This window comes from Oncorhynchus gorbuscha, linkage group LG03 (assembly GCF_021184085.1).
Source record: "Oncorhynchus gorbuscha isolate QuinsamMale2020 ecotype Even-year linkage group LG03, OgorEven_v1.0, whole genome shotgun sequence".
Taxonomy (NCBI): Eukaryota; Metazoa; Chordata; class Actinopteri; order Salmoniformes; family Salmonidae; genus Oncorhynchus; species Oncorhynchus gorbuscha.
Window position 1 is genome coordinate 59,231,498 of NC_060175.1, and position 23,758 is coordinate 59,255,255.

At 41.7% G+C, this 23,758-nt stretch overlaps 1 long non-coding RNA gene across 1 annotated transcript; it reads left to right on the forward strand.

Moving 5' to 3' along the window:
* The first annotated feature begins 3,038 nt into the window (after window positions 1–3,038).
* On the forward strand, window positions 3,039–7,496 carry LOC124021158. Its single transcript, XR_006836209.1, has 3 exons — window positions 3,039–3,172; window positions 4,694–4,754; window positions 5,920–7,496. It is a non-coding gene; the product is annotated as an uncharacterized LOC124021158 (long non-coding RNA).
* Window positions 7,497–23,758: the final 16,262 nt, after the last annotated feature.

Below are 23,758 nucleotides of genomic sequence, written 5' to 3' on the forward strand. Positions count from 1 at the left end.
GAACCACACATGTTGGCATACTTTTCTGGCAGCTCTGGTATATAAAGCTTTGTTGAGGCCTTTCTCACAATTCATTCTGTGGCAGCACAATGACCAAACTATATACTGTATGTGAGGCTCTTGGTCATATATTTGATCATGACACTGGTGAGGAGAAGAGAGTCCTTGTTAAACTTTGAGACAAAGTCATCTGTGATAAATAGCACAATATGTTTCATCTGAGTAGTTGTTATAGTCAAAATAATCCATTCATTATACTTTTTTTTAAACTCAAAAATGAGTTGTATGTGCTCAGGTCAATGAGGCCTACAGGCCATAGATAGCAAATAGAAGTTCAAAACTTGTAATGTTCACAAGAACGTACGTTGACAAAAAGATCTAACACAACATCAGGTGATAATATATGTATTATTATGGATTTATAATCACATATAATGGGCTGGTCATTTTGAACCTGGATCACATAATTAATTAACATGAAACGAACACAACAGGAGGGTTAAGTTCATATAAACTCTACAAACCTATAAAAGAACAGCTTAGATGGAATTGCACTGTGAGTGGCCTAAGTTAGCCTCTACTATGACCCCTTGAAGTATCCCAATAATGATTTGATGTAAAATGATTAATTACTAAAAGCCTTACTGCTATTAGCCCATACAAAAGCATTGAATAACAGATTCACAACATTGAACAACAGTCCCCCCCAAAAAAATCTAAAGGAAATTTGTTCTGAAGTGTCTGTCCATTATCTGAGACATCTAGAAATATCAGGAAACATTTGTATTTATTTATTTACATGTATTTAACCCCTTACACACCACTCTAGCTCTGTCACCATTTACCGTGGATTGAGATGCAGCCCATGCAAAAAAATACAGATATCTCTATCTTAAACTGACAGATTTTTATGGGGATTTTTTATTATTATGCTAATTAGATTTGCGCGAGGGCGTCGACATCGACTCTAGGGTTTAAAAAAATACTAATTGAACCCAGGTCTGGTTGTCCCTGCCACTCACTCACCCCTCTCTCCCCTCTCTTCCTTTTCCTCTGACCCCCTTCTGCAATCGAGGGAGCAGAGAGGGCTTGCAACAGGTCCCTGCTCTCCCCTGCACGTTCACTCTAGTGTACATAAATCAGCATAAGAGAGCTGGTTCCACATGGACACAATGGCATACATTTAGTTAGTTTGTATTTAAAACACATATATTTTTATTTGGAAGTGTTTTTGGATCTGGGATAAATATGCTGATAAGGAAAATAGTTAAGATTTCAACTCTCTTGAGTCAGTTTCAATCTGTAGCACTTGCCACACATTTAAGTGCTTCAAGATAATACTCAGGGGTGTAAATATGGGAGACCTGGTTCTCCAAGGGAGGGAAATCATTTTGACAGGTGAATTCAAAATTTTACATTAGTCGATTCCCACAGTGACTTTTTCCAATTACACCCCTGCTAATAATCAGTAGAATGTTGCTGACTCTCTCATGGATGATGCCCATCATCTGCCCAATGTCTCACCACTATGCTGGATGTAGTCTAGGCAGGTTTGTGCATATTCCAAAGTAGCACATTTAATACCATAACACATGATTAAATACTTCATAGTACATTATTCAATAGAAAATGATATAGTGATAGACGCCCTGTGTCACTGCAGTACATATATTTACCAAATATTAAAAAGCACTGACGCAGTCCTCGTGCTTTATTTTTTGTGTCGCCACAGACATGAAAATCAAGTTGCGGGCGACCCAAATTCTTAAATCGACAGACTTGACTTGGTAGTCCACCAAAATAGTAATAAATGCAACAACAATATCGAACCGAGCTCACAGAATCAAGGATGCTTTGTCTCATGTTGGTTGGAGTCACGATAATGTAGGTAGGGAAACTTTCCCAGCTGCAGGTGCCACATATGTTCAAACTTCCATGCTAGGAATATATCAGCACTAGCGAGTGGACAGCTTCCTGTTTGCGTCCAAATTGGCACCATATTATTACTATTATTATCCTGTCTGTCTATCTGTCTGTTCGCTGCCCAGGAAACATGTTCATGTTCCGCAACACTGGCAAAGGCTGGATTACTTTTTGCGGTGACCTAATCATCTAGTCTATCAAACAGCTTAGAGTCAGATTTAGACCAGCACTGTTGACTGAATAGGACCCTGAGTCACTTATTGATCTCAGAAAGCTGTGAACAACATGTTCACATCTTATATCACACGTGTATTATTAGGCTATCATAATCAACATCATTTGTTTATAAGCCTATTGTCCATTCATGTAGACCTACTAAAATGTGGGATTAGAAAGGAATATTTATGGAAAACATTGGTCAGAATGCACAACATAGCCCAGCGAAGTAGGCTACTTAATCTACTTAATGGGTTGCTTATAATGTAGGTTACTGTTTCACCAGCTGCTGGGGTGGTGCCACAAGTTGCATGTTATGACACAAAGCCTGGTAGTGTAATTAAAATAACTAGATCATAATATAATATGAGAGGATTGAATCAGCCTCTCTCTCTCTCTCTCTTTTGCTCTCTTTGACTATCTCTCTCTCTCTCTCTCTCTGTATCACCCCTGCCTTCGTGGTTTAATTTGACGTTTCAACATCCCATCTATCCCTTAATGTGCGTTTTCTATTTAAATTCCTGTCGTCGTCACCCTGCTGTCCCGGAAGTCTGCGGTGTCTTATCCTGTCACTCACATTGACAGGCAGCCAGGCAGAGGCAGGCAGGAAGGAAAGGGGCTCTGTGTGGGTGGGTGGGGGTGGGGGGTGGGTGCGTGTGTTTGAGAGAGGCAGGAAGCCATGCAGCGAGCGAGCAGCGATCTCTCTCTTTACCCTGCTAGTGTCCTTGCCCGCTCAACCCAGCCTGACAGCCTCAGCGCCTCACATGGCCCTCTGGCTCATACATATGGAGGAGGATAGGGAGAGGAGAGGAATAACAACCACAGAAAGTGTGTGTGTGTGTGTGTGTGTGTGTACACCATATATTTTTCTTCCTGAATATGTGACAGGCAGCCCACATACGTACACACAACAATGTGCACACACGTCTGGCTCTAACACCAATATATCCTCCTTACTTCCTCTAGTCCTCAATCCCTCAGTTCTTCTTCCTGATAATAGGCTCGACTGTCTGACCAAGGGACCCCACATCAGGTAGGACCTCCTACATCTTATTTGTTCATTTCTCTGAAGATTAAACACGTTACTTCTGCATTTTATGACCAATTGTTTCTGCATCTTGGTTAATCAACAATATCTTAAAACACAATCACTATTTAGTAATCAGCAATGTGGTCATTCCTATTTTGATACAGTATTTGGACACCGAAGTCATCCCTTTGTTCTAGTAAACTCTCTGGTCTTTGGTCATTATTGGGCCACATGATAGAGAGCAGAGGGACGTGCTGGCCTGGCCATCAGTCTGTATGTATTTGTGTTTGACCATGCAATAGGGAGGAATAGACACTCAGTCATTCACTATGAAAACTGAACAGCGAGTGAACGGTCACAATATGAAGAGTTTATTTACAAAATGATATAATTTTTTATCTGAAATTCTTAGTACCTTCATGTGTGTTAAATATTACACATTTTTTATTCATCGATTTTAGATGTGTATGAAAATGGAAATTCTTTGCAAAACAATGCACGAATGGAATGTTTCGTATTCTGTGTATTTGACTGTGATATGTGGTTGTCTCACTTGTCTCCCTCTCTATCTTAAGATGAATACTCTACTGTAAGTTGCTCTGGATAAGAGCATCTGCTAAATTACTAAAATGTCAAATCTAAATGTTTTGCTTATAGGTCTCTATACTGTATTGAATTATTTAAGAAACAAATAACAATAATAGCGATGTCTCAAATGTTAACCAAATTGCTTATAAGAGGAATGTAAAAATGTTATTAGTTTCAACTGAGTTTTGTGAAACCTAACTGTATCAAATCAAATCAAATCATATAGTTCACACACACATGGTCAGAAGATGGTATTGTGAGTGTAGCAAAATACTTCTGATGGTCAAAAGTAGACACTTTGGACTACTAACTATTTGTCTGCGAGTGAGGCGGATATGTAGCATTTAGAAGAAAAAAAAAACATATTTAAAAAAAATATTCTGAAATGAAACCATCAATCGATACATTTGAATCAAATAGGTGTCTGTCATTGAACAACTCCATGCCCGTGATTAGATAGTGCGACAAAAAACACACCAATCTTTTTCATAATTTGTTGAAACGATAAAAGCTAACTTACCAACATTTCGGAAAAGGATATGTAGCGTTTTGGAATGAAACTCTTCATATAGAAAGTAGGGGGATGTGCCAGCCTGGACTATCGCTGTCTAGATTCACTAGAGTGTCTTTGCTTGAGTATGACTCTTCAGAACAATGGGAACAAGACTTAGTTACTGTAATGACTAAAGGAAGTCTGCCATGAACGGTCTGTCTTAACCCCATATCTCTCTCTCTCCCTCTCTCTCTCTCTCTCTCTCTCTCTCTCTCTCTCTCTCTCTCTCTCTCTCTCTCTCTCTCTCTCTCTCTCTCTCTCTCTCTCTCCCTCTCTCTCCCTCTGTCTCCCTCTGTCTCTCTCTCTCTCTCTCTCTCTCTCTCTCTCTCTCTCTCTCTCTCTCTCTCTCTCTCGCCCTCCTATCCTCCACCTATTCTCTCCAGTTGGAACTGAAAGAACAACCCAGACCCTTGGAACACATACGGTCCACACTATCAGTACAAGGTTAATATCCTACCCTCCTCTTCACACCCACAGTAGCACTACACCTGAAGGCTACAGTACATCCCAAATGGCACCGTACTCCTTACATAGTGCCTACTTTTGACCAAAGCCTTATACAGTGGCACTACACAACTACACGGATTACCTTAGTGGCCAAAGCAATCCAGACATTGAGGCCTCTTTTTACTCTCATAACAAATTGAAGCATCTCTATTCACCATAACTAACACAATACATTTTGTATGGCTAGTTTCCTGAATCCACATACCTTGAATAAGGAGCATCACCTCAAACAGTTAATGTTCATATTTAACAAGAAAAACACAAATTGAATGTACAACAACTGAACAGAAACCCCAAAGGATGGTCTGACTGGCTACATGTTATTCCAACAGAAACTGTTTGAGTGGGTTTTTCAAGGCTGTAGCTTTGTGTGTCTGTGCTTCTGTGCGTGTGTGCATTTGTATGTGTGTGTGTGTGTGTGTCAGCCTTAATGCCATAGTGAAAGTCATGCCCGATGAAAGGTCACGCCACACGCCATGTTTAATTCTCTAAAGCAGGCAAAGGTCTCACATCCACATTCCACTTTAGTCCACCACAATAATAGTATTGAAGAGAGGATGGCGGAAGAGGAGAGGAGAGGAGGGAGACAAGGGGTTGACAGCCGACCAATCAAGGAAAATATGCAGGGTGAAAACAATCATTGGCGATGCAAAAACGTGTCGTCTGTCACGTTTCGTTGGGACGCTGTGTAGCCCTGAACAGTGCTGTCCGTGACACATGCATGGACGCATGCACACACGGCGCTGTTCATGACGTCTGCAAAGAGCAGCTGTCCTGAGTTGCTCAGTGTGACCGAGGCCGTTGGAAAATAAAGGAACATGCTAAACGATGTGTGTGTGTGTGTGTGTGTGTCCCAGGCGGCTGGGTTCATAGTGATGGATGGAACGGAATAAATGGAATGGTTTCAAATACATCACACATGTTTGATACCGCTCCATTCACTCCATGCCATTATTATGAGCAGTCTTCCCCTCGCCAGCCTTCTGTGGTGTGTGTGTGCGCGTGTGTGTGTAAGCAGCCAGTTTGTATTCCCTTTCCTTAAAACACACTGATTAATTTAATTTAAGCAAAACGTATTTAAATGTATTCACTCCCTCCTCAGTTGGTGGCCGTCAATATGGACTACAAGGCTCTGAAGAAGGAGGGCCCTGACTTCTAAAGGTCCTTCAGGCAACTCCAGGAGCACCAAGTTTGGCAGGACCTCCTGTCATCCTAGTGGCAGGGTCGGGGCAGCCTGAGCCTCGGTCGGGTCCTCTGTCTGTCCCCTCTGCTGTCTCTTCAGAATGCACACCATTTCATATTAACTGTCTTTTCCCTGCACTAACCTACAGTTATAGAAGCAATTGTCTGCATGTGCACAGCAAATACTGTTATTATAACCTACCTGTCTCTCAGACACCACCCTACAGTATAAATCTCTTCATGCATAAAAACCCTAAAGAGATGTCATGTAACAGGCTCTTTCACAACCCTACAGTTATTGTAACCTGTCTCTTCACGACGCACAACAGCACTGTTATAGATCTGTCTCTTTATTTTCATGCACAGCAACCCTAAAGTGATGTATCCTTCTTCATGCACAGCAACCCTAAAGTGATGTATCCTTCTTCATGCACAGCAACCCTAAAGTGATGTATCCTTCTTCATGCACAGCAACCCTAAAGTGATGTATCCTTCTTCATGCACAGCAACCCTAAAGTCATGTATCCTTCTTCATGCACAGCAACCCTAAAGTGATGTATCCTTCTTCATGCACAGCAACCCTAAAGTGATGTATCCTTCTTCATGCACAGCAACCCTAAAGTGATGTATCCTTCTTCATGCACAGCAACCCTAAAGTAATGTATCCTTCTTCATGCACAACCCTGATGTTCCATAACTGTCTCTTAACGCTACATTGAAAACAACACTATTAAACATCAGTCAAAGAAGTCTGGTTACGTTGATTTACATGGTCTGTGTATATACTGTACAATCATGCCTACATGTGTTGAGTAGAGTTTGAAGGGTGTAGTGGAAGAGAATAGGAGTTGAGTAGATTTAGAATTGATCAGAAATGATTAAGTGAAAAGCAGTTTATTTTGATAACATTGGAATCACCAGTGTACAAACATTTGACTTCACAAATAAATCAGCCGAACAGAAAACATTTCATGCTGTGAAATACAGCTGATGAGCACTAAAATTGTAACAACAAAAAACTAGTTCAATTAACGTGTGTTTTAAGGAATTTCAACATAAAAATAATGAAACGTGGTGACATTGAATCAACGAGAAAATTGTCATTAACGTAAGGTAACTTAGCCTTTTTTTCACACAACTTTGAGCTTTTAATCAAGTGGCATGGTGAAATGTTTTGTTGATTTCACATTGAATTCACGTTAGTAGACAACTCAACCAAATGTAAATCGAAACTAGATGTTTAACTGACGTCTGTGCCCAGTGGGAAGTGTTGAGGCAGCTCAATTAGACAATTTGAGTAGACAAAAAACACATTGTGAACTGATTGGTCTTCCTGACCACCACCGGAGGTAGTCGAAGATGCGTCTTCTACGGATATCCTTGAAGTCTCAACCAGGGCAGCCGAGCGGAAATGGAGGAAAACTCGCCTCCCTGCGGACCTGGCATCCTTTCGCTTCCTCCTCTCTACATTTTCCTCTTCTGTCTCTGCTGCTAAAGCCACTTTCTACCACTCTAAATTCCAAGCTTCTGCCTCTAACCCTAGGAAGCTCTTTGCCACCTTCTCCTCCCTCCTGAATCCTCCTCCCCCTCCCCTCCCTCTCTGCAGATGACTTCGTCAACCATTTTGAAAAGAAGGTCGACGACATCCGATCCTCGTTTGCTAAGTCAAACGACACCGCTGGTTCTGCTCACACTGCCCTACCCTGTGCTCTGACCTCTTTCTCCCCTCTCTCTCCAGATGAAATCTCGCGTCTTGTGACGGCCGGCCGCCCAACAACCTGCCCGCTTGACCCTATCCCCTCCTCTCTTCTCCAGACCATTTCCGTAGACCTTCTCCCTTACCTCACCTCGCTCATCAACTCATCCCTGACCGCTGGCTACGTCCCTTCCGTCTTCAAGAGAGCGAGAGTTGCACCCCTTCTGAAAAAACCTACACTCGATCCCTCCGATGTCAACAACTACAGACCAGTATCCCTTCTTTCTTTTCTCTCCAAAACTCTTGAATGTGCCGTCCTTGGCCAGCTCTCCTGCTATCTCTCTCAGAATGACCTTCTTGATCCAAATCAGTCAGGTTTCAAGACTAGTCATTCAACTGAGACTGCTCTTCTCTGTATCACGGAGGCGCTCCGCACCGCTAAAGCTAACTCTCTCTCCTCTGCTCTCATCCTTCTAGACCTATCGGCTGCCTTCGATACTGTGAACCATCAGATCCTCCTCTCCACCCTCTCCGAGTTGGGCATCTCCGGCGCGGCCCACGCTTGGATTGCGTCCTACCTGACAGGTCGCTCCTACCAGGTGGTGTGGCGAGAATCTATCTCCTCACCACGCGCTCTCACCACTGGTGTCCCCCAGGGCTCTGTTCTAGGCCCTCTCCTATTCTCGCTATACACCAAGTCACTTGGCTCTGTCATAACCTCACATGGTCTCTCCTATCATTGCTATGCAGACAACACACAATTAATCTTCTCCTTTCCCCCTTCTGATGACCAGGTGGCGAATCGCATCTCTGCATGTCTGGCAGACATATCAGTGTGGATGACGGATCACCACCTCAAGCTGAACCTCGGCAAGACGGAGCTGCTCTTCCTCCCGGGGAAGGACTGCCCGTTCCATGATCTCGCCATCACGGTTGACAACTCCATTGTGTCCTCCTCCCAGAGCGCTAAGAACCTTGGCGTGATCCTAGACAACACCCTGTCGTTCTCAACTAACATCAAGGCGGTGGCCCGTTCCTGTAGGTTCATGCTCTACAACATCCGCAGAGTACGACCCTGCCTCACACAGGAAGCGGCGCAGGTCCTAATCCAGGCACTTGTCATCTCCCGTCTGGATTACTGCAACTCGCTGTTGGCTGGGCTCCCTGCCTGTGCCATTAAACCCCTACAACTCATCCAGAACGCCGCAGCCCGTCTGGTGTTCAACCTTCCCAAGTTCTCTCACGTCATCCCGCTCCTCCGCTCTCTCCACTGGCTTCCAGTTGAAGCTCGCATCTGCTACAAGACCATGGTGCTTGCCTACGGAGCTGTGAGGGGAACGGCACCTCAGTACCTACAGGCTCTGATCAGGCCCTACACCCAAACAAGGGCACTGCGTTCATCCACCTCTGGCCTGCTCGCCTCCCTACCACTGAGGAAGTACAGTTCCCGCTCAGCCCAGTCAAAACTGTTCGCTGCTCTGGCCCCCCAATGGTGGAACAAACTCCCTCACGACGCCAGGACAGCGGAGTCAATCACCACCTAGGATAGGATAAGTAATCCTTCTCACCCCTTAAATGTAAATGTAAGTCTAAACGAATCATGACAACAAAATCGTATGAATTTGGCCAATTTGGCGGTTTTGTCGCCCTCCTAAAAAGAAATCACACCAGACAGTTGAGGTAATTATGGAAAAAGATACCTCTACAATTTCTCCAGAAATAAGATAATGGTTTTCGTTAGAAACCTTGTACCTACTGGCACTCTGGTTGGATGCCACAGTCCAATCAAAAATAGATAATGCATACAGTTTAGAAATAAAGATATTTATGTAGAGATATACCAAATGAGAGAACAGGGGCTCTCCCATTCCCATGTCCAATGCAGCACAAAATCAAATATTTGAAAACATCGTACAGAAAGGCCAATGACTGAAATAGCAGGAATGAGAACGGGAGAACTCAATTCCCAGCAATATTGGAAGCAGGATTCCACCGCCTGCCCACACTTCATTCTGGATAGCGCTGTGGAGGACTGGATGGCAGGAAGCTTGGCCCCAGTGATGTACTGGGTCGTATCCACTACCCTTTGTAGCGCCTTACTGTCAGATGCCAAGCAGTTGCCATACCAGGCAGTGATGCAACCATTCAAGATGCTCTTGATGGTGCAGCTGTATAACTTTTAGATGATCTGTGGACCAATGCCAAATCTCCTGAGAGGGGAAAGGTGTTGTCGTGCCCTTTTCATGACTGTCTTGGTGTGTTTGGACCATGATAGTTGGTTGGTGATGTGGATACCAAGGAACTTGAAACTCTCGACCCCCTCCACTGCAGCCCTGTTGACGTTAATGGGGTCATGTTCGGCCCTCCTTTTCCTATAGACCACTACCAGCTCCTTTGTCTTGCTCACATTGAGGGAAAGGTTGTTGTCCTGGCATCACACTGCCAGGTCTCTGACCTCCTCCCTATAGGCTGTCTCATCGTTGTCTGTGATCAGGCCTACCACTGTGTCGTTATCAAACTTAATGATGGTTTTTGAGTCGTGCTTGTTGGCCATGCAGTCGTGGGTCAACAGGGAGTACAGGAGAGGACAACAGCCATTAAACTCTGCAAATGCTTTAAAGTCACCATTGGCCTCATGGTGAAATACCTGAGCAGTTTCCTTCCTCTCCGGCAATTGAGTTAGGAAGGACACCTGTATATTTTTAGTGACTAGGTGCATTGAGGCACCATCAGTCTCTCCTCAAAGGGATATTCAATGTTTGCTATTTTTATTTTTACCAATCTACCAATAGGTATTTGGTATTTTATTAGGATCCCAATTAGCTGTTGCAAAAGCAGCACCTACTCTTCCTGGGTTCCACACAAAACATGAAACATGACATAATACAGAACATGAATAAACAAGAATAGCTCAAGAACAGAACTACATGAATTAAAAATGAATTTAAAAAAAGGCACACAGCCTACATATCAATACATACACACAAACTATCCAGGGCAAAAGGGGAGAGGCGTTGTGCCATGAGGTGTTGCTTTTATTTGTTTAAAAAAACAACAGGTTTGTTGTTCATTTGATCAATATGAGATGGAATGGAGTTCCATGCAATAATGGCTCTATATAATACGACACGCTTTCGTGAATTTGCTCTGGATTTGGGGACTGTGAAAAGTCCCCTGGTGGCATGTCTGGTGGGGTAAGTGTGTGTGTCAGAGATGTGTGTAAGTTGACAATGCAAACCATTTGGGATTTTCAGCATATTAATGTTTCTGAGAAAAATAAGAAGTGATGTAGTCAGTCTCTCCTCAACTCTTAGCCAATAGAGACAGGTACAGCATGCATAGTATTTACATATATCAGCCCCTCTGATTACAATGAAGAGCAAGACGTGCCGCTCTGGTCTGGGCCAGCTGTAGCTTAACTAGGTCTTTGCTTGCAGCACTCGACCACACGACTGGACAATAATTAAGATAAGACAAAACTAGAGCCTGCAGGATTCGCTTTTTGGAGTGTGATGTCCAAAAAGCAGAAGTCTCCCCATCTTTACAACCATTTAATCTTTTTGTTTTGACAGTTTACGATCTAAGGTAACGCCAAGTAATTTAGACTCCTCAACTTGTTCAACAAGTTGGCCATTCATTACCAGATTCAGCTGAGGTCTAGATCTTAGGGAATGATTTGTACCAAATACAATGCTCTTTTAGTTATAGAGCTGTTCAGGACCCGTTTCTTTACGATGCATCGGAAAACGTATGTGGTTTTTGTGGTTGAATCTTTGTTTGATATTCACTGCTCAACAGAGGGACCTCACAGATAATTGTATGTGTGGGATACAGAGATGAGGTAGACTTTTTAAAAATCACGTTGAACACTATTATTGCACACAGAGTCCATGTAACTTATTATGTGACTTGCTAAGCACATTTTTACTCCCGAACTTACTTCTACTTGCCATAAAAAGGGGTTGAATATTTATTGGCTCAAGACATTTCAGCTTTTGGTTTTAAATTAATTTGAAAATGTATATATATATATAAACACAGAAATACCTTATTTACATAAGTTTTCGGACCCTTTGCTATTAGACTCGAAATTGAGCTCAGGTGCATCATGTTAAACACTATTATTATTATTCCCCTTTGATATTATGGGGCATTGTGTATAGGCCATCTCAATATAATACATTTTATATTCAGGCTGTCAACAAAATGTGGAAAAACTCAAGGGGTGAGAACCTTTTCTGAAGGTACTGTATATAATATTTTAATGACATTTTTTTTTTCAGCTGGAAAGTTGAAAGCTTCCAAAGTTTTGAGTAGAAAAGGCCATTCAAGACGTTCAAAATACTTTCCAGCATGAACAGCCATTATTGATGAATCTATATCTTGTTTTTTAGCCTATTAAACTGAAACATGTTCTTGTATATGTTTGTAAGTGTCTATTTTTAACAAACACTGTTTGATTTATATTTATTGAGTGTGGTAAGACTTTTGCCATTTAATAGCTTATGAGCTTTGTTGTTATTTTATTGTCACAATTTATTAAACGTATGAGTCTAATCATATAACTGAAATAACTGATTGATAAACGGAACTAGCCTTTTCATGTGTGAGTTCCAAATCTCTCTAACTGTCGCCCCAACATGAGTTTTTTGATGCGTGTGATGTCAGAATGCACTCACTGTTACAAAAAGTGATTGTTACACAACAATTCAGTTCACCCACTCTGCCCTCGAACCATGTCTCACTGCCTGGTAATTATCTAAAGGATATGTTTAGATTTGTCCATTTCAAATGATTTCCTAACAAGTTTTATTTTCTAGCAACCGTTTGAATTGAGGTGAGGTGTTTTCCGCCTAATCATTAATTCACATAGAAGTAGCCCACTTCACTGTTGCAGACAATTGTGACTCATTATAGGAAACTAGGCATGTCGCACGTCACTACTTCACAGGAGAGGCATTTGAATGTGAACATTTATTTTGTTTCAAAATGGGCTTTTTGGCTGAAATGCCTTATGGAACATGTGAACTTTCATGTGCCTTAATAACAAACTTGTATGCCACCTGTAAATACACATCAAATTGTTAAATTACGAGTTTTATTGGTTTAGCCACGGAAAAAATTCAGGGCATGATTGGCTGAGTTAATGGCGGGCTGGACATCCCGAGAGTTGAGTTCATGTAGCACACTTCTGTCTATAGTATGTACTGCTCAGTAAGTGTTTTCTAATGCTCTCCACTTTCTGGAGGACCAAGTTTGAAATCAGTGGAATGTCCGGTGGAAACAGTGTGATAACTAAGGAGATGGAGACAATTCTGTCTTTTGATTGCAAATATGTGGAGTGATTCGAAAAGAGAACACACAGAAGGCTGTTGTATAAAACACCTGTCTGTGGATGACATCTTGAAACTAAGGGAAACCATGGCATCCGTGAAAGAGTGGGAAAAGTGTTCATATATTCGGATAAGAGAGTCTAGCTAGCTACATTTTCAGATATCATACGTTTCTAATTTTGTCAGAAAGTCGCTTTATTTTAGCTGGCTGACTCACTAACATCATGTGTATGATCTGTGTAGTAATATTATTTGTATCTCAGAGTCATTTGCATTGCTAGTTATAACCTAATGTTAGCTAGCTAGGTAACATTGACTTTAGTTGGTTAGTTTTAACTACCAGCAGATTCATGCAGGGAAGTAACGTTATGAGATGGGATTCGTGCTGATCCTCAACACTGGGGCCCCACAAGGGTGTGTTCTCAGCCCTCTCCTGTACTCCCTGTTCATCCACGACTGCGTGGCCGTGCACGACTCCAACTCAATCATCAAGTTTGCAGACGACATTACAGTGGTCGGCTTGATTACAAACAACGACGAGACGTCCTGCAGGGAGGAGGTGAGGGCCCTCGGCATGTGGTGTCAGGAAAATAACCAACAAAAATCAACAAAACAAAGTAGATGATCGTGGACTTCAGGAAACAGCAGAGGGAGCACCACCCCCCACCCCCCTATCCACATCGATGGGACAGTAGTGGAGAGGGTAGAAAATGTTAAGTTCCTCGGCGTACACACCACGGACAAACTGAAATGGTCCACCCACACAGACAGAGTGGTGAAGAAGGCACATAAGCGCCTCTTCATCCTCAGGAGGCTGAAGAAATTTGGCTTGTCACCAAAAACACTCACAAACTTTTACAGATGCACAATCGAGAGCATCCTGTCCGGCTGTATCACCGCCTAGTACGGCAACTGCTCCGCCCATAACCGTAAGGCCCTCCAGAGGGTAGTGAGGTCTGCACAACGCATCACCGGTGGCAAACTACCTGCCCTCCAGCACACCTACACCACCCGATGTCACAGGAAGGCCAAAAAGATCATCAAGGACAACAATCACCTGAGCCACTGCCTGTTCACCCCGCTATCATCCAGAATGCGAGGTCTGTACAGATGCATCAAAGCAGGGACCGAGAGACTGAAAAACAGCTTCTATCTCAAGGCCATCAGACTGACCATCGCTAACATTGAGTGGCTGCTGCCAACATACTGACTCACCTCCAGCCACTTTAATAATGAACAAATTTATGTAATAAATGTATCACTAGCCACTTTGAATAGTGCCCCTTTATATAATGTTTACATACCCCACATTACTCATCTCATATGTATATACTGTACTCTATACCATCTACTGTGTCTTGCCATCTTGATGAAATGTATCACGGGCCACTTTAAAGAATGCCACTTTTATATGTTTACATACCCTACATTACTCATCTCATTGAACTATATACCATCTACTGCATTTGCCTATGCCGTTCGGCCTTCACTCATTCATATATATTTTTTTTATGTACATATTCTTATTCATTCCTTTACACTTGTGTGTGTATAAGGTAGTTGTTGTGAAATTGTTAGGTTAGATTACTCGTTGGATATTACTGCATTGTCGGAACTAGAAGCACAAGCATTTCGCTACACTCGCATTAACATCTGCTAACTATGTCTACGTGACAAATACAATTTGATTTGATTTGGTTCATTCCTTAGCTAGCTACATGTCTAAACAAAGGACTCCACTATGCAACTAACCATTTCACTGTACCATTTACAAGTTCTGTATCCTGTGCATTGGACAAATAAACTTTGTTTTTATTTGATATAGTGTGTTTTGTATTTGATATAGTGTGTAACAGAGACGGTAATGTGAAGAACAACATGACCTGCACTAGGCTACCTGCACTAGGCAGGGGAGCCTAGTGGTTAGAGTGTTGGACTAGTAACCGGAAGGTTGCAAGTTCAAACCCCCGAGCTGACAAGGTACAAATCTGTCGTTCTGCCCCTGAACAGGCAGTTAACCTACTGTTCCTAGGCTAGAATGCCCTGCTTTTATTTCATCACACTCACAACCGTAAGCTATTTTATGTTATTAACTCACCATTAACTTGTAAATAATAATCCTGTTGTGAATGTATTTTTCTGTAAAAATGTATACAAATGAGCTAAAGTTAAAATGTTGTCAGCTATATGATATGGTCATTATTTGAACTGGCTAGCCAGTTAATTTCACATTAGCTAGTTAGCTAACAAGCTAGAAACAAACCTCAATTTTGGGGGGGAAAGTTGCTTTTTGTTGTGTGGTTTGCTCGATTGACAAATACTAAATTAATTTTAAACGGATGGGTTTGTTTCTATTTTGGACATTCCAAAAATGTTTTTGCTTTGTCCTCATGTTTCCAAAAATGTTTTTGCTTTGTCCTTATGGGGTTTTGTGTGTAGATTAATGTGGAGGAAAAAAAACGATTTAGTCAATTTTAGAATAAGGCTGTAAAGTAACAAAATGGTATAAAGTCAAGAGGTCTGAATACATTATGATTGCACTGTAGTTTTATTCATTTTTCTCAACTGTGAGGCCCGTGGGCTTCCTAGAGAAGAAGTCAGAAGTTTACATACATCTTGGCCAAATACATTTAAACTCAGTTTTTCACAACTCCTGACCTTTAATTAGAGTAAAACTTCCCTGTCTTAGGTCAGTTAGGATCACCACTTTATTTAAGCACTAGGCCTACTTTTTCGAACATTTTGTTAAAAATCACGCAACATTTCAACGTCCTGATACTCATGCCAGGTATATAGTATATGCATATGATTAGTATGTGTGGATAGAAAACGCTCTGAAGTTTCTAAAACTGGTTAAATCACAGCTGTGACTATAACAGAACGTGTGTTTCGTGAAAAAGCCCAAGGAAAACTGATCACCAAAAAGGAAAAAAAATATTGATGCGCCAGTTGCCTGTATTGTCTATGGCAAGGCAAAATAGATAGCTCCCAGTTTACAAGTCCTACAGCTTCCACACGATGTTGCCCGTCTTGTCAATTGCCATGAGGTTGTTCCTTGGTCAAATGAAGAAGAGGCACCCCATGTCATCCGGTACACGACAGGATGTTTTGGAAGACAGTTTTTCGACCATCATTTGAAGACGTGGAGCTATTGAATACACATCACCCCGTGATCAATTTAATAGATTATTAACATTTACTAATACCTAAAGTTGGATTACAAAAGTAGTTTGAAGTGTTTTGTCAAAGTTTATAGGCAACTTTTTTAATTAAATGAAATGACGTTGCGTTTTGAAACAGTGTTTTTTCCTGGATCATCATATAGTCTTCATAAATGAACATTTTGGGTATATATGGACCGATTTAATCGAAAAAAAGACCCAATGGTGATGTTTATGGGACATATAGGAGTGCCAACAAAGAAGCTCGTCAAAGGTAATGAATGTTTTATATTTTATTTCTGCGTTTTGTGTAGCGCCGGCTACGCTAATTCTTTTGTTTACGTCCCCCTCAGGTATTTCGGGGTGTTGCATGCTATCAGATAATAGCTTCTCATGCTTTCGCCGAAAAGCATTTTAAAAATCTGACTTGTTGGCTAGATTCACAACGAGTGTAGCTTTAATTGATTACCTTGCATGTGTGTTTTAATGAAAGTTTGAGTTTTAACGAGTGCTATTAGCATTTGGCGCGGTGCATTTGCATTTCTTGTTGGCAAGGTGGGACGCTAGCGTGTCGGGTGGCACCAAGAGGTTAAAAGAATGTAAAATGTCAGAATAATAGTAGAGAATTTTTTTTATTTCAGCTTTTATTTATTTCATCACATTCCCAGTCGGTCAGAAGTTTACGTACACCCAATTGGTATTTGGTAGCAAAGCCTTTAAACTGTTTATCTTGGGTCGAACGTTTGGGGTAGCCTTTCATAGGCTTACCAGAATATATTGAGTGAATTTTGTTCCATTCCTCCTGACACAGCTGATGTAACTGAGTCAGGTTTGTAGGCCTCTTTGCTTGCATACACTATTACATTTCGGCCCACATATTTTCTATATGATTGAAGTCAGCGCCTTTACTTTGATGTCCTTAACTTCATTAGTGTAGGGGGCAGCATTCAGAATTTTGGATGAAAGGCGTGCCCAAATTAAACTGCCTGCTACTCAGGCCCAGAAGCTAGGATATGCAAATAATTAGTAGATTTGGATAGAAAACACTCTAAAGTTTCCAAAACGGTTACAATAATGTCTGTGTGTATAACAGAACTGTTATGGCAGGCGAAAACCTGAGAAAAATCCTTCCAGGAAGTACTATTATTGTGAAAGGCTGTTTTTCCATTGAAAGCCTATCCACCATAGGACCCAGACTTAGGACCCAGTTCACAATCTCTATGGCTACTTCTACATGTGGTCAGTCTTTAGGCATTGTTTCAGCCTTTTACTCTGAAAAATGAGGGAGATACAGCACTTTCAATGAGTGGACAGTGGAAATTTCCAGCCATGAGCGTGATCAGGAGCGCGCCTTTCTTGTTACTCCTTTTCTATTGTTGATTAATTATGCGAAAAACAACCTGAGGATTGATTTTAAACATCGTTTGACATGTTGCTATGAACTTTTATTGTACTTTTTTTACTTTTCGTCTGGATGTTGAGAGCGCGCATTCTGCCTTTGGATTATTGAACTAAACGCACCAGCAAAAAGTTTTTGGACATAAAGATTAACTTTATTGAACAAAACACACATGTATTGTGTAACATGAAGTCCTGTGAGTGCCATCTGATGAAGATCATCAAAGGTCAGTGATTAATTTAATCGCTATTTCTGACTTTTGTGAGCCCTCTACTGGACAATGTATGTATGGTTTTCTGTGACTAGGCGCTGACCTAACATAATCATGTGGTGTGCTTTCGCCTTAAAGCCTTTTTGAATTCGGACACTGTGGTTGGATTTACAAGTAGTTTATCTTTAAAATGGTGTAAAATACTTGTATGTTTTGAGGAATTTTAATTATGGGATTTCTGTTGTTTTGAATTTGGCGCCCTGCAATTTCACTTGCTGTTGTCGAGGTGGGATGCTACCGTCCCACTGGTAACAGACAGGTTAAGCCCTTTTGCCACAACTTTGGATGCATGCTTGGGGTCATTGTCCATTTGGAAGACCCATTTGCGACCAAGCTTTAACTTCCTGACTGATGTCTTGATATTGGTTCAATATCTCCACATAATTTCTCGTCCTCATGATGCCATCTATTTTGTGAAGTGCACCAGTCCCTTCTGCAGCAAACCACGCCCACAACATGATGCTGCCACCCCCGTGCTTAACGATTGGGATGTTGTTCTTTGGCTTGCAAGCCTCCCCTTTATCCTCCAAACAAAATGATGGTCATTATGGCCAAACAGTTTTATTTTTGTTTCATCAGACCAGAGGACATTTCTCCAAAAAGTACGATCTTTGTCCTCATGTGCAGTGGTAGTCCAAACTGTAGTTTGGCTATTTTATGGCGGTTTTGTAGCAGGTTATGTCGAAATAGGACTCGTTTTACTGTGGAAAAAGATACTTTTGTACCTGTTTCCTCCAGCATCTTCACAAGGTCCTTTGCTGTTGTTCTGGGATTCATTTGCACTTTTCGCACCAAAGTACACTTATCTCTAGGAGACTCCTTCCTTCCTTCGTCTCCTTCCTGAGCGGTATGACGGCTGCGTGGTCCCATGGTGTTTTATACTTGCGTACTATTGTTTGTACAGATGAACGTGGTACCTTCAGGCGTTTGGAAATTTCTCTCTGATTTCTTTTGATTTCCCCATGATGTCAAGCAAAGAGGCACTGAGTTTGAAGTAGGCCTTGAAATAGATACACAGGTACACTTCCAATTGACTCAAATTATGTAAATTAGCCTGTCAGAAGCATCAGAAGACACAGTCAACTTAGTGTATGTAAACTTCTGACACACTGGAATTTTGATACTGTGAATTCTAAGTGAAATCATCTGTCTGTAAACAATTGTTGGAAAATTTAGTTGTGTCAAATACAAAGCTATAGTTTGTGAGCAAGAAATTAGTGGAGTGGTTGAAAAATGAGTTTTAATGACTCCAACCTAAGTGTATTTAAACTTCCGACTTCAACCGTATATATGTGGTTGTGAGTCTCATCAATATTTCAAGCAGTTGGTGATATTATCTCTCTAGGAGCTTATCCGTCAGTATTGTAGAATAATTCAAATGTTTGGGAGAACGCTGATCTGATACAGAGAGCAGTGTTGCCTTTTTTTTTTAGATCCTGTCAGTATTGACAAATGCCTCAATGATGCACTCAGTGAATGTTCTCTCTGCGTGGTGTTATGGAAAAAGCATGTTACAATTCGAACTGTTGTATAAAAAGTTGCATCGGTAAAACATGATTAAGTCAAAGTTCCATCGCTGCCCTAAGTTCCAACCGGGCCAAGATGTCTTTGGAATCCAGCTGTGTTAGTTTCTGCTGAGGTATCATGTCACCACATATGGATACTGATCATCTTCCATACTCATTTGCGTAGCTGTGCTCCACCTTAATGACATTGAATAGTTGAACGTTTCTCCTCTAATTTGTTTTACACAAGCTACTGTATGTTAAAGTAATTTCGGAGTGAGGTTGGGTTTATGAAGGCCACGTTCAATGTGGTACATTGACATTCTGTGTAGTACATTGACAAATTGCAACAGAAACCGTTTATGCTAATGCTGAATGCTAATTCAGGTAGGTCACTCCCCCATTTGGTTTGTTCTGTTCTTAAATGGTAAACGGTTTCCATAATGAATACACCCTTGTTTGTGATGTCATCTGACCGCTGCACCTGATTTACCTGATTTCCTTATTAGTATGGGTAGCCCACGATAATTAACACACAACTCAATCAATTTCAAGTTAATCAAGTGATGAGATTAAGAGGTTGTCAATGTCTGAAGCAGGATCTTCTCAAAATGCAACGAAGGGTAGTTATGTGTGAAACTGGCATCTTGGGTTAATGAAAACAACCTCACCAGGGGTGCACTAAGTCGTTTATTGGTAATAATCAGAGGAGAAGGGCTTAAAGATCCAAAAGATTGACACACACTTATGCATACACCCAGCCCTTGATCATGATTCGCAGTTCCTTTGCATTACACGTGTCATTGGACGAAGGCCTCTTCTGCACGGAGGAGTTTCGTTAGGAGTCCCAGCGCTTGGTCTGAACATTAACTCGTACAGTTTTGGAAGCATAAGGACCTTATTTTGTATATCAGCGAGAAAACAACGTTAAATTGATACACATCTTTATATTGTTCTTGTTCCCACATAGCGATATCTCCATGTTGCAGCGTGTGTTTATGGAAGACAGATGGAAGGCAGAGGGACCACCTGTGCTAATTGGCTATCTAGCATGCTCTGAACACCTGTGTATAACAGAAGGAGGTCGCCAGTATCGTGTTGCCACAGAAAAATGCTGTCAGCTGCAACTGTGATAAAGCTGGTTAAAACTACAGAGTTTTCCATGTTAGTCTCCTTAAGAGTACATCTTGGGAAAGGATACACCCAGAGAGCAACACTGTGGAGAAATGTGAGGGTAACTATGCATATTTTGGTGTTGAGTAGGGTATAGTGAAGACTCTAGTTGAACATCCAGATTTCATTGAGGATTTGTTAGATTTAAAAATCAAATGTGATGGTGTTGCTTTTTTCAAATCATTTAGCTGCCAACTTGGGCCTATTTTATACATTTTTTATGATTTCCATTCATTTGTTGTTGCCTTATTCACGAGAGAGGCTAATCCAGTGGATGATTACCTGAGTGATGTCCTATCTGAGTTGAAGGTGATCCTGGTTTTGGGTATGGAGCTGACAAATGGTCATTACCATGTCACAATCAAAGATTTTCTGTGTGATGCACCAACCATGCTAAAATGCATCAAATCCCATAGTGGATACAAAAGGCAAAATATGTCAGATTAAAGGTTCTTAGAATGGAAGGCTAGTGTTACACTCTGAGGGGACACATCCAGAGTGAAATGATGGTGAATTCAGTAACTTGGCCTACATGGCGAGCCATCAGCTAACTACATCTCCATTGATAGACGGTAGAGTTACTTGTATTTCAGGTTTCCATTATATGCATTTGGTGTGCTTGGGTGTCATGAGGAGGATGATGATTTTTCTTAAACAAGGCCCTAGAACATCTCAGTAAACCAAGTTGTCAGAGGCTGATTTCCTTTCGAGCCATACCATGCCAACCTAATTTGACCGACAACCTCAGTTACTGGCACGACTTGACCAATGGAAAGCCACTGATTACAGGCGGTTTTTGCTCTACACGGGTCCCATAGTATTGAACGCTGTTGTTTCCAAAAAGGTCTATTGCCACCACGTTATATCCCTGTAGCCATGTCAATTTTGTGAGATTCCGATGACAGTAGATTTTACTTGATTATGCCAAACAGCCGCTGATGCACTTTGTTGTGGTGAGCTTGTGTGTCTATGGTGATAAATGTACAATGTACAATTTACATGGTTTCACTCACTTGGCAGATGAGGTTGCATTTCACAACTTCTCACTCAACTACCTTAATTGCTAACATGCGAGATGGTTACTTTCTCCTCCAGGACATTTGTCAAAGAAATAAGAGATGATGGAAACCTTGTCCGTGATGTCATTCACTAATTCTCAAACTGACAACTTCTTCATTCTTCCATGTGCCTCCAAAGACTTCAACATCGCAAGTATCTAAAATGTCCGCAAATGCAAAAAATAAATTATTTTCCCGAGGACCTCATCAGCAAGGCTGTGTCTGCCCTATCCAAGGCAATATGTAGTAATCCCTCTATTACAGTTTTGTCAAGTAAGATCAGGGCCAGGTTTCCCAAAAGCATCTTAAGGCTAAGTTCATCGTCAGAACTTTCGTAGGAGCATCGTTAAATCTCAGAGCTGTTTCCCAAGCCAGCGTTACTAGCGTTGCACTTAAAATGCTCAAAGTCTAACGCTTGCCTCAGACCAAAACCACTCTGGTCTACAACACTAAAACCACGTTGGTCTACAAAACCGCCATCACAAACATTGGCACGGCCTACAACCCAACTACAGGTATCTTCAAAGCACTAGTGAAAGGAATCTACTACTTCAGATTCACCGCTACGGACTTCCGGAGCTCTGCTTTGGTGGGTGTAAACTTGTATAAAGGGTGATGAGAATATAATTAACAATGGCATCTACAATCTAAAGTGGCAACAATGAGCCCATTTCCAACAGGGTGGCTCTCGACTTGGACGTGGTATGAAGTGCATTCGGAAGTATTCATACGTCTTGACTTTTTCCACATTTTGTTACATTACAGCCTTATTCCAAAATAGATTAAATACATGTTTTCCCTAATCAATCGACACACAATGCCCCATAATGACAAAGTGCAAACAGGATATTAGACATTTTTGAAAATGTATTAAAAATAACAAACAGAAATACCTTATTTCCGTAAGTATTCAGACCCTTTGCTGTAAAACTCAATCCTACTATCCTTTCTCTATTGATGATGCTTGAGATGTTTCTACAACTTGATTGGAGCCCACATGTGGTAAATTCAATTAATTAGACATGATTTAGAAAGGCACACACCTGTCTATATAAGATCCCACAGTTGATAGAGCATGTCAGAGCAAAAACCAAGCCATGAGGTTGAAGGAATTGTCCGTTGAGGCACAGGAGCCACAGATCTGGGGAAAAGGTACCAAAAATGTCTGCAGCATTGAAGGTCCCCAAGAACACAGTGGCCTCCATCATTCTTAAAATGAAGATGTTTGGAACCACCAAAACTCTTCCTAGAGCTGGCTGCTTGGCCAAACTGAGCAATCGGGGGAGAAGGGCCTTGGTCAGGGAGGTGACCAAGAACCGATGTTTACTCTGACAGAGCTTCAGAGTTCTTTTGTTGAGATGGGAAAATCATGCGTTTATGGTAGAGTGGCCAGACGGAAGTGGCCAGACGGAAGTGGCCAGACGGAGTGGCCAGACGGAAGCAATTCCCCAGTAAAAGGCACATGACAGCCCGCTTGGTGTTTGCCAAAAGAAAGACTCTCTGACCATGAGAAACAAGATTCTCTGGTCTGATGAAACCAAGATTGAACTCTTTGGCCTGAATTCCAAGTGTCAAGTCTGGAGGAAACTTGACACCATCCCTACTGTGAAGCATGGGGGTGGCAGCATCATGCTGTGGGGATGGTTTTCAGCGACAGGGACTGGGAGACAGGATCAAGCAAAAGATGAACGTAGCAAAGTACAGAAAGATCCTTGATGAAACCTGCTCCAAAGCGCTCAGGACCTCAGACTGGGGCGAAGGTTCTCCTTCCTACAGGACGATGACTCTAAGCACACAGCCAAGACACCGCAGGCATGGCTTTGAGACAAGTCTCTGAATGTCCTTGAGTGGCCCAGCCAGAGCCTGGACTTGAACCTGGTCGAATATCTCTGGAGAGACCTCAAAATAGCTGTGCAATGATGCTCCCCATCAAACATGGCAGAGCTTGAGAAGATCTGTAGAGAAGAATGTGAGAAACTCCCAAATACACATGTGCCAAGCTTGTAGTGTCATACCCAAGACAACTCGAGGATGAAATTGCTATCAAAGGTGCTTCCACAAAGTACTGAGTAAAGGTTTTGAATACCTCAATTTTTTATATTTATATATATATATACAGTGCATTCTGAAAGTATTCAGACCCCTTATTCAGACCAATTGGCT